The sequence below is a fragment of the Drosophila rhopaloa genome, unplaced genomic scaffold, assembly GCF_018152115.1.
Source record: "Drosophila rhopaloa isolate 14029-0021.01 unplaced genomic scaffold, ASM1815211v1 contig_167, whole genome shotgun sequence".
Classification (NCBI taxonomy): Eukaryota; Metazoa; Arthropoda; class Insecta; order Diptera; family Drosophilidae; genus Drosophila; species Drosophila rhopaloa.
In genome coordinates this window covers 7,278,179-7,290,824 of record NW_025335047.1, presented here as the reverse complement: position 1 = coordinate 7,290,824, position 12,646 = coordinate 7,278,179, and positions in this window count along the sequence as shown.

Sequence of the window (12,646 nt, the reverse complement as noted above, 5' to 3'; positions counted from 1 at the left end):
TTCATTTTTTTTGCAAAGAAAAGATTAGTCAAAGTTCACAAAGATTATTAAAACATAGTTTTTATGTTTTACACAAAATTAAACCAATTTTTGTTTAACCCATTTGTTATGACATTATATCAAAGAGGTTTGTGCTTAATACATACAAATTGTTTTCAGTGCAACGAGTCTGTTTGTTGGTTTTGGCCAAATGAGTTAGCTCTTTCACACCAGACAGCCGCAGGTGTTAGTGGCTGATCCGTCCAAATATGCCTTAAGTAAGCAATGAATCTGAGATGCTTTGCCCGGCATCCGATTTTGACGTCTTAATTTGCTGGCGGAGATGGAATCCCGCAACTTCATTGGCCACAAATGCATCAATCACTCTATTTAGCTGCAACAAACGTGCAGGGGTCAAACGTATCAAACTCACTTGAAAAATCCTATACATTTGACACACATTTTGATGGTTTCATGTGATCGATCAGATTATTTTGAAAAGAAAGAGACTGAAGTCCTGGAAAGCATCCGTTTAACATTAGATTAGTTATTTTGTATTTGAAAAAAAGTAGTATAAGTAATGTAATATACCATTATATAAAAACTGAGTTAATAAAAAACCAAACTTTTCTTTTCTAGAATGCAATACGTTAAATAACTCTTATTCTTACATTTTTGGCTATTTTCTTCATCCCACTTATATTTTATGAAGACATAATGCTTATAAGATCACCTTGACAGTTCAAAAGATAACAAATTAACAATATTTATAATTAATCCTAGTATGTATTGCGTAAAAATAAAAACTTGACCGCCAGACATAATTTAATTTCTTTATCTTTTCCCCCCATGCAGTCCATTGAACACATCCATAATGATTATGATGGACTTACTGGGGAATGGAGCCTGCGATGTCCAATATCCAGAGCAGCTGGGCATCATTAACTATCTGGGAGGAACGCTCGTTACCAGTGCTTTGCCCTGCTGATGACCCTATTTAATCAACGCTAAGCCCGTCTCGTCCTGCACCTCAACTTTCCCTCGACAGCCAGCAAAATGATAATTTGTTTGTCAACATTATGCTGGCAAAATGTATATTTGGCTAAATACCAGCCTGCCGACAGCATGTGACAAGTGGTTTGATTGATGACCGCAGCTGTCAAAGCTGCACGGCCGCTAAAAATTTAATTTTCCCCAGGATATCTTGTTGCGTATCCTGCTGTTTTAAGTGCATGTCATTTGGCTATGGAGCTGTCATTGTAAATGTGATGGATAAATTGAAAAAACCGCTGGACACTAGAGGGTCAACCAAAATAAACATAGGGCTAGGTAGTTTACTTCGGAGAAAGTAATACTAAGCCAGGTTCTACAATTAGTTTAAACACCGAATATTTTGCATTAATTTAATTTTTTAATTAACTATATTTACACCAAAAAAAACACCACGTAACTACAAAAGTATTTTTATTCACCAAAATTAGTTAAAGAATTTTAAGCATTTATTATGTGAAGACGAAAAGTATAGTACAGTAAAAATACAATAGTAATCCTTTTGAAATGAAAAGTGCCCATAGAATTTTCTGGCCTTTTTCCTTTGACCTTTTTAATATATAAACCACATTTCCCCTTATTAGATTTGGAAAACTAAGTACCCTTCCAGGCTAATTATTATTAAGCAGAGCATAATTGAATTTCAAAAGTTCATGCTACCTACATATAGTGAGTGTCAATCTGGATAGGGTCGATGAATGCCCCCATAAAATATGCATTCTATGCCGCACCTGCGGTTTTGGCCAGTTTATGCATGAGTGTTCCGCGGCAATTAGCGAATGCCGCGCTGACCAGCGAAATGGCCGGTACACAAGAGTTTGTTGGCTGGTGAAAGCCGCTTTGAAATTGGATTTTACCCGAGCTATGTGAAACATTTGGTTGTTTTAATTTCCACTTAGGCTACCACATTTTCCCAATTATCCTTTGCCGTTGCGAAAAAGCCAGCCACAAGTTGGTGGAAAAAAGAAAAAGAATTCGCGAAATGCTTTGCATACTTTCAGTGGCAAAACCCGAAGAAGGGGCCTTCACCATCCAAGGTCGGGCCATAAAATTTCATTGGGCTCAGGTGTCACTTGGCCAAGTCACCACCCAAGATTCGAGGAGGTGTGGGTGCGCCCGCTCAAAATTTATGGCCAACAAAATGCAAACATAAGTTTCATAAAGCCAAAACTTTATTAAAATATGCGACTCGCTGGGACCCGGTTTCTTTCGGTTGCTTTTTTCTGGCACTGCTTCATTAGGGCAAGTTAAATCCCCATAAAGCACAGAGAGCTGGCTTCTTTGTTTTCCTTCGGCTACATTAGACAGCTGCTCGTAACGGAGAAAAACCCCTCGAAAGAGCAGCAAATCAACTACGAAACGAAGAAAAGCTGGAGCAGATTGGGCCCAAACTTTTTCGCTCGCATGTGTGCACGGGATTCGATGAAATATGTAGGTATCGCCATCTAGGTAGTCCATTTTTCAGAATCTCCTTGCACGCACAAGTCCTTCCGACTCAAAAGTCAAAAGTTGGCTCAAAAATGGAAAGCTGTTGAAGCGAAGAAAGCCGATTTAAAATGAAAAGATGGGAAAAGAAAGATATTTTTGAAAACTCAATTTAAAATTATTTGTGCAAAATAGATTATTTGTACTATTACATCTTAAAAACGTATATACTTTATTTTAAAATAATATCTGAGCATCATAATCATAATAATTACCATTAATCTCTTATATAAATCTTATTAAAAGGCATTACATATTTACTATTTTTAATTCAAATGTATATTTTTCGTTGTTAAATTTAGGAAGAAATTACATTTCGCGGTAGGTTTCGTTAATGTTTTATTTCAGTGTAGATTTCGACCCACAATTCGATTTCCGAATCAATGTTAATTATGCGTCTGGCTGTGCGATTCAAACTGTCATCCGGCCCGAAAGTATTTTCACTTGTTGCTTTGCTGGAAGTCCATTCCCAAGCCCAGGCAAATGAACTTTGAACTCTTAAATCATACAAGTGCCAGACACACTCGACTTTAAACTGCCGCCATTTATCAAGGACCCCGCCAGCTAAGCATCTAATCAACATCCCAAGGACCATGTGCCTGCCAGCCGAATCAATGCGAATTGGCTTCAGCCTGAGCCTTCGGCAACTGGGACTACACTGGCCAAAACGTTTCTCAATTTATAATAAGAAATTCAATTATTTATATCTGAATAAAAAGGTAGTTTAACCAGAGTTCTGTTGGACCATCTCAATAAAATAAATTATGAAGTTATAAACACTTTTGACAATTTTAAATCACAAATCCTTTTTCTCCGTGTCCTTCAATTGAACAGCGGGTACCTGATGTAGTCAAAGTTTAAGTAAACTTCATGTTTTCCACCTCCATTGTTTCCATGTGTAATCCCAGGAGTTAGAAACGTGAGGAAGGACACCTCCAGACTGGCACTCGTTATTTGCATGCATGTTCACAAATTGGAGTGCAAAGTTTCGGGAATTCGGAATGCGAAACAACAGTTCGTCAGGAGGCCAATGGAATTGGGATTGGGAGTTCCAGAGATATGCTGAGCACAATACTACAGTCAAAATACAATAAACGGACTTTACAAATAACTAGGCCTACAGAAAAGATATTTGTTTTTGGAATAATAAATTTAAGTTGATAGAAAAGATGTTTAAGAAATGTCAAAAAGTATTTTGTCCTTGCTGTTTATTGCATATCACTCTACATTTTTATAGACTTACACACAAGATTTTTATACAATTCCCTCGTAGTCCTGCCTTTTTAGTCCTTAGACATAAACTAATTTAGACGCATTTTTTTACCATTTCTGTACGATGTCCTTACTGAAGGCTTTCTGTATATGCAAAACATCGCGAGCACTAGACGTATTGTTGCGAAAAACTTTGATTTGAGTTTAGATTTTGTGCAGAGGAGGAGGAGCCTCCAACTTGAATGGAAGTCCCTGTGTGCTGCGTTTGTAATCTAGTAAAGAGAATCGTGCTTAAAGGTAATCCGAAAACAAGCAGAAGTTTGTTTACAACATCAGTTAAGCTGAAATGTACCCTTTTTGGCTTTCTTTTTAATACTCCTTGCTTAGACTATAATTTAATTTAACTGCTGGGTGCACCTAACAAAGCACTTGACCCATTAAATTTTTCATTTCCATGGAAAGCCTGTCAAAATAAAAAACAAAAACGACTAACCAGTTTAGGACTTAAAATGGCCCTTTGCCCAGGTTTAAAGTAAGGGTAGTTTCGGAATGCTCAGACAAATATTTGTGCGCTATAAAAATCAGCTTTTCAATAAAAATACAACTTGTAACCACAATGGTGACAGTACTCTGGGGATGTGAGCATCTCCTGGGCGGAGAGGCAGTCCTGTACGGAGGAGTCCTGGAGGAAAGACAAGATCCAATTGGCCGGCAATAAAAACTTTGTCCTTGTCCGTGGCTAAGAAGCCGCACCGAGGAGTATGCCCCAGGGCTCCGAGATGCCAGGAAAAATAAGTAAAACTTGACGGGGCGTAAGCTGGCGGGGAAACGGACTTCCTTCCGCTAGTGACACATTTTCCTAAACCCACTGAATGTCCTTTAAAGCGACATCATCGCCTCCAACGTGCGGACAGACAGATTTATTACAGTTTAATTCGCCGGACCAAGATGAAAATCTTTGACGGCAGCCAAATAATTTGGCTGTTTTTGTTTGTTCATATCCTTTCTTAAAAGAAAGTAACCAGAAACTTGTGGACAAAGTTCTCGGCAATGCCATCGAAGTACAGAAAAATTAAGAGTTTATATTTATTTACTGGGGCCCCGTAATGAAGCAACCATCCCGGAATGGCCAAATTAAGTTGAGCGTGAATGTGGGCCAACCGGATTTCATATACCCCCGGCCCTCAACCTCGGCAAAAAGGATGGAAAAAAGTATCAGGGCTTCGGGGCGCCTCCTCCTTAATAACCAACTGAGCCGAGCAATTTGCCTGTCAAGCAGAATTCCCGGCCAGGGAGAGGAGCCAGGAATTTAAAGGGATAATATTGAACAAATTACGCCACATCTCACAGCGGCGTAGATGGAAAAAAAGCGATGAAGTCTGCCGTTTCAGGGGGGATTGTAGTCCTTGAGCATATTTTCCTCGGCTCGAAATGTTCCCATTTTGTAGCGATCCCACTCGGTTTCAGCTTAGAAGCTTCTACGGCAGTCTGGCTTCATCCCGACAATATGGTAATTCAACTCGGAATAATTTAACATAATTGACGCACGCCGGCGACAGGAGGAAAAAACACGGGCAATCTTAAGATGACGTTATCATACTCTTTGCCAGATAATGGGATGTTTGTTTACATCGTACCTGTTTTGGTTAAATAAAATATACATTTTGCATAAACGTTATCCATTTGGTTTTAATTAAATGAACTTATTTGTGGTATACCAAAGAAACTCACTGTAGAATATGTAGAACTAATATTTTCGTTTTTCATTAATAAATGCATAAAGAAGAGTATTATCTGAAATGTCTGAAAATGTATTGCTCAGAAAATTTTTGTCTTATTAACACCATTTACTCCTGTCGAGTCCTTAACCCGTCTGTGACCTCATTCCAAATCACTTTGGTCTGAAAATGGTAAGATACCTTATCTAGGCCTAGAGTAGCAGCAACTTGGCCAGAATACGGAGACGGGGCACATTGTGCAAATGTTCACACAATCGGAGGCAAATGAGCTTAGAGTTGTGAGTTTGAGTTCTGTTTTGGCCCTGGAGCAGACGACGCGCCTTATTAAATTAATATGCTTCGAATGTGCCACATCTGCTCCTCCGACTGCCGGGATTCCTTTGTCCCATCCACTTGTACTGCTAATGTAATTTTTCGCGGCCAGTTAGGCATATACTCACAGAGATTGCCGCAGACAGAATTTATGCTTATTAATGTTGGCCGCATTTCTTGGTCAATGGAGTCGAGAACTTCAAACGCTGCCCACTTACTTGTAATCAGTCGGTCAGAGTTGTCGATTTGGCTGCTTTATGGACACATCTGGTCAACTGGAAGTCAGTTTTAGCTAATGTTATTCATTTAGAGTTATTTTAAAAAATAAAAAATTATTTTTTTTATATTTAAGGCGAGTATTTTAATTAAAAGTGCGGATAAAATATTAACATATTTAAGTAGAAGCTAGGTCTGCTGTTTTATTAACCAAAATAGGATATGGAAAAATCTTAAATTTTATAAGATTCATTTCATTACCAAAGGTACTCACAATTTTCATGAATATAAAGTTGTGGTTCCTATTTTTACTTCATTTTAAGCTCATTCGTAAATCTTGTTTTATCTATATTGAAGACTTAACTCTGCTGTTATTCCTAGCAACTCTGTGGGCACACTCCATCAACTCCTCATCCTTCAAGGGCAAACTCGTTTATCACAGAGTGAGTCCTGTGAGTTTTTACTGCCATCCGGGGTCTTAAAGAGCTGTGCATGAAAGTTGCTTACTCCTCGCCCGCTTCATTTCAGTAAATTGTATTTGTTTTCACAAGTTGTCAAACACTGCTCACAGATTTGCACATGTCACGCCATCGACAGGTGACGACCGACTTGACTACCTCAGCCAAAAGTTATGTAAGTGTTTCATCCGCATGTGTCGGCAAAGGACCTCCCCTTCAGGTCCTGAAAATTGTTTTCCCTTCGACATCGACATTCAGGGTGGAATTCCGTGCAGGAATGCCGACGAAGTCTTGCCTACTTATCGGCTACGGCAGCCTTGTCAAAAGTCAGTCGCAAGTTAATTTCGTTTGTCCTCGTGGCGCACCGGGTGTCAAGATCCACACTCACACAAAAAATCGTAAACTTCTTTTGATGGTTGGTTCGAAAAAAAGAGGCCATTGTTTATTAAACACTGAACCCTATTTTAAAATTAAAGTTTGCCAAATTTACTCATAATAAAGCTCAAACGTAATCTGTAAATACAATTTAAGCATTAAACCAATTTTCAACTTAATTTAAAAAATTTAAAAATGACCTTTTAATACTTTTGCGTTGGCTATTTTTAAGATTCCGATGTTCGCAAAATGGGGACCCAAAATGTAACTTGTATGTCCATAAATTTTCAAAATTTCAGACAATTTCAAAATGGAATACCTCATTAGACTTGTGTTTTAATTCTATAAAAATCTGAATTTAAATTTGAGTATTTAATTTTAGATCGATTTTTTATCTTTTTTTATGATGGGAGTGTCAAATATCTGAAGTTCTAGGCCCATAACTTTTCTTACAGACATCCGGTTTCAAAGTGGCATACGTCAAAATGATTGTAGTTTGATTCTCTAAAAATCTGTGTTCAAAGATTTGTTTGTGTTTTGGGGTCGATGTTTCGTCATTTTGACAATGTAACCCCTTTCCAAATTTTCGGAAAATGGCCTTGCGGAAAAGTGTCCAAAAACTGCACTTCTAGGCCCATAACTTTTCTTAGAGAAATCCGATTTCAAAGTGGCATACTTTAAAATGTTTGTGGGATGATTCTCTAAAAATCTGTGTTCCAAGATTTTTTTGTACTTTGGGGTCGATTTTTGGTCATTTTGACAATGTAACCCCTTTCCAAATTTTCGGAAAATGGCCTTGCAGAAAAGTGTCCAAAAACTGCACTTCTAGGCCCATAACTTTTCTTACAGACATGCGATTTCAAAGAGGGATACTTTAAAATGTTTGTGGGTTGATTCTCTAAAAATCTGAGTTCAAACATTTATTTGTATTTTGGGGTCGATTTTTCGTTTCCAAAAACTGCAGTTCCAGACTCATAACTTTTCTTACAGACATCCGATTTCAAAATGGCATACTTTAAAATGATTGCAGTTCTAGGCCCATAAATTTTCTTACAAACATTCTATTTCCAAGTGGCATACTTTTAAATGATTGTGGGTTGATTCTCTAAAAATCTGCGTTCAAAGATTTGTTGGCATTTTGGGGTCGATTTTTCGTCATTTCCAAATTTTCGAGAAATGGCTTTGCAGACATGTTTCCAAAAACTGCACTCTAAGCCTATAACTTTACTTACAGACTTGAGTTTAATTCCCTAATAATCTTTATTCAAATCTGTCTATCCATTTCTTTAAAAATTAGTTTTGAATCTATTTGGATATGTCTTCTTTCTGTTGCAGGTAGTATATAAGTCGGAAACAATCGGGGAAAAAAAGGAAAAAAGCGTTACTTGGTTATAAATTTTTTTGGTGCACAGCTGCCTCCTTTCACAAAACGAGTGTATCATCGCCTTTCAAGTCACTTAAAGAAGCTGTCTTTGCGGCAAAGCGAGTGTTGTCTTTAAGTCGTGATAATGGGTACTCGAGGGTGGTTTTTTCGAGGGCATTCGGGAGCGTTTATTGAAAACCACTGTTGCATATTCATGAGCACGGCTGACGCACTTTCGAGCACTTTTTAGTTGATTTGCATATTTATTTGAAGGACTCAGAAGCAGACTGCGCGTGAAAGCCTCAGAACTTTCGAAATTAGTTTGAATTTCAAAGGGTATATACACTATGAACTTCCGCTAAGCAAGACTATTATGACTTCCGTCCTTTGGCAATTCAGGCTACTAATTTGTATTGCCATTGACTCCATTATGAATTCAATTATGCGGTTGTAAGCCGCAGAATATTCGCTAATTTATGCTACGTCAAATCTGCGAAATTTGCATAATACACAGACGCACAACAGCCATGAATATGTATGGTTTTGTGAGTTCATTATATTGTGCACCTTTTGGCTCGAGTATTTGTGTATTTTATGGCAGGTATTTATGGCCATTAGTCAATAAATTTTAATTGATTTCACATCACAAAGTGCCTAAAATGCAAATTACAGAGAAATATTGTTTGGCCAGTTAACCTCATGGCAAGCCAACTTCAGGTGAAATCACAAATTATATTTTCCATTGTTCGCCTTTAAATAAGGCAAATACCCTCGTATCAATTATATTATCATAGCCCAAGGGACATAGAGAATTTACTTTGGTATCCTTAAGATACACAGAAAATTTAACATAATTAATTGGTATAAATGGGTTTTCAATAAGCTCACATAATAATCCTTTGTAATTATTACAACTGGATCTACATCCTTTCACAATATATACTTAATTATTATTATAGATATATGAACAAGCAGGCAAGTCGTTTATTTAGTTAACCTTTGTGCTTCGTGTATCCTTTGTAATTAAAATTTAAATTTACATGACCCTTAGTATGCAACAAGGATACGAATTTCAATTTCACACCTCGTTGGAGGGACTTGACTAGAAATTTTTTCATACTCAACGAAAGATGAAGACATCACCCAATCCAATATGTCACCCTGTGTGTTCGTGGGTGCTTGTTATTGGGTGTTTGTTATTGGGTGTTTGATACTCGATGGCGTGTGGGTGTACTTTAACTTCGGTTTGTTGCCTTTTCCTGGGAAAAGTTTGTTTGCCTTGCTTGATTTTAGATATGGATCAAAAATGAATATGAAAAATGTTCCCCAGGCATTAAATATGCAAATTTGTTTTGGCCAAGGGACCAGGCAGCTTGTCACAGGGATTTTCGGGGCCTTAAAGTCAATACATTATCACCAGCCGTGGCGCGACCTTGCCCACCTGTTAGGGTGGACCACTTCGATGCTATATAGTATTTCAATTATTGGAAACCGCAGTTGGGGGCGTTTGATGGAATGGATATCCAATGGCGTGGCTCACTTTTGCCAGTAAATTGCACTGAAATCCGAACCAGGCGTAGGTGTTCCTCATATGTTATGTATGGAGGGGTGTGTGCTCCGTTGATGTATGACATGGGTGTGCTAGTTTGACAGCCCACAATCCCAGAGGTGTCCTTGGAAATCGAAAACCCCCTCCATAGAACCAATCTTCCTTACTTCAACATCGCCAGTTGTGCTTTGAAATTAAACGATTTAATTGCATTTAAATTAAATAAAATACGCGTGCGAAAAGTTTTACATTTTACGCATTCATTGGCGCACACAGAGCGGCCCCAAATCAAATCACTCAACTCAAGCATGCCAGCCAACGGGGAGAAAAGCTCCAGCTCCATTCCCATTTTGTTACAGAGAAAAAAATTTCTCACACCTTCGGCTCAGAGAAAAAAAACCATAAACACACTCTGAAAGTCATAAAATGTTTGTCTATTTATCAATTTAAGATTTATCTATTGATCCAGGGATAATTTCATGGTTATTGCAATCCTAAAATAGCCTTCATTATTAATTCATTAATTGAATTATAGAAAAGGTTTAGGAAAAATAAAACTATTTAATACAATACAAAAATACATATATAATCCATCATTATTTAAGCAATTTGTGGGCGAACTTTGGAGTTCTAAGGCTATAGCAAGATTTTTCCTGATTGTATGTTTGAAATGTTTAACTATCAGAAAAAAATGTTCTATAATTAAGTGTAATTGTTTCGCAGAGTGCATACCCGAGACCATGAAAAGGGTGGCCCAAGGACGAGTGGTGGGAGGCTTTTGGGCGGCTGGCAGACACCTCTTCTCGTTCTCCACTAATTTGGCCTTTGTTTGTGGTTTGCGTTTTCGTTTGTTGAGCAGCACAAAAAGTTTTAATTGACTGTTGCGAATACGGGGCACGGAAAAGCCTCGGAAATTTCCGAGTTACCGAGTTGACTTGGCTCCCCAGATCTCCCTTCTCTAATCAGCCATTGGAGGAACCCTTTTTCAGGCGTTATACCTGCCTATCTGGTCCTGGCAAGTTGTTTGCTTTTATATTTTCAGGATTTTCGCTTTTTAATTTATTTATTTTGAAGCGATCCCTTTACGCGAAAAGCGCAGTCGGCGAAAGAGATAAATGTGGTTGGGCAAACTTGACGCGAAATTGGTTTAAATATTTGCCAGACACATTTCCACACTTAAGCCGGGTACAATTCATTCCCCCAGTTCACTTTCACCTTAACGTCCTGTTTAAAGCTATTTGCATTTTAAATGAGGTGAAAATGCATCAAAGCGTTTGTCTGTGTGTGATTTGTGTTTGCGATAGGTAGGCTCAATGGCACCTGAGCACTTTTCCTGGCAGGTGGAAGTGGATGAGTGCCTTTGCTTTTGCCTTTACGATTGGGTTTGTGTTTACGTTTGTGCATGCATCCGTCAATAAGGCAACTGAATTAATCACGCAACTGTGAACTCCTCCCTTTTGCATTTGCACGAAGAAAAAATGGTAATTATTTACTAATTAATAAGGCTTAAGAGATACAATCATTGTGATGAGAAAGGGTATATCCATATATGTCATTTGCTGTGAGTTTAATAATCCGGCTTAAAACAACGAGTATAATACAATTGAATTATTATGATTTATTGAAACATGTGTTGAAATTAAAATTGTGTAAAATTTATATATACATTTATCTTTAAAGAAAATGTAGCATAAAAAAATCATGAGCAAAACAGAATACATTTTCCCAAATTATTTTCTGATACTTTTGAGATGTTCAGATAGAAACCATTATTTTGCTGGGTAAACTGAAAGTTGATGATTTAATAGTGGCAAATATTTGTGTGATGTTTTCTCGTCGTGCAGGATTGTTGCAGCATATGCACTTGGTGTTGCTGCTGTTATTGACTGCCTGTCTGACCAATTATGGTGCAATTAACACACTTGATTGCCCGGAATCTCTGACTCGTTTACCGGTAACGGCTTCACCTGTATTGCACCTGTTCGTGCGTGTGGGCTTTGACTTCTTCGAACAACTCAAAAGGCCGGAGCCTTCAGCCTGCACGGCCACCTTGGCGTATGCTTGATGTGGCAGGTCGGGCCAAGCTTGTTACTGCCAAACTTTTTGGCTAAAACAACTCGGCCGTAAAGTCGATTGCCGCTGGCCAAAGTGTGCGTCCCGAAATAGCTCAACCATCGTCTTTGTGGATTTTTATGCGAGGTGTCGGCGTCAGCAAGGGGTTAACTCAGTTTACGAGGCGAGGCAACTTGAATACCGGATCACATTTGGCCCAAATGCAATTGAAATAAATGTAATTTCATAAATGGCTTGCCAACCGGGGAAAGGTGTCATTGAAAGGAACAGGTATCATAAAAGACGTTCCTAGAATAAACATTTTATTCCTCTGTCTATTTGCATAGTATTCCAAAAATACATTCTGAATGAATGACAGCGAGTTGAATATACACGGGCATTAAATTGAATGCAGTATATTAATTTCAGGCCAAAAGTAAGCCTGTCCTCGATCAATAAGCCGAACTGGCCACGCTCATGATTGTGTTTGCTGTCACTCGCAGTCTAATTTGATTGAATGTCCTGTCCGGCCTATGGCCGACTATCCTGACGCGTCCTGAACCAACAAAGTCTGGCATTAAATATGAGTCCAGCGGCAACAATAACCGGCCCAGCGCTACAAGTTGTGCGTTTAAATAATTTATCAAAATAAAAATCCGGAAAAGGGCATAATCCCACTCGGCTGTCCCACTACTCCTTATATAACATTGTGATGGACGAGCTATGTGCAAAAGGCCGAGGACGTCTTCCATGGGTGTAACAAAAATTAGGTTACATAAAAGTTAAGAGCATTTGATATATTTAGATCTTGGAACCCATTCAAATTTGATTTTCATTGATGAAATACTACTTTAAG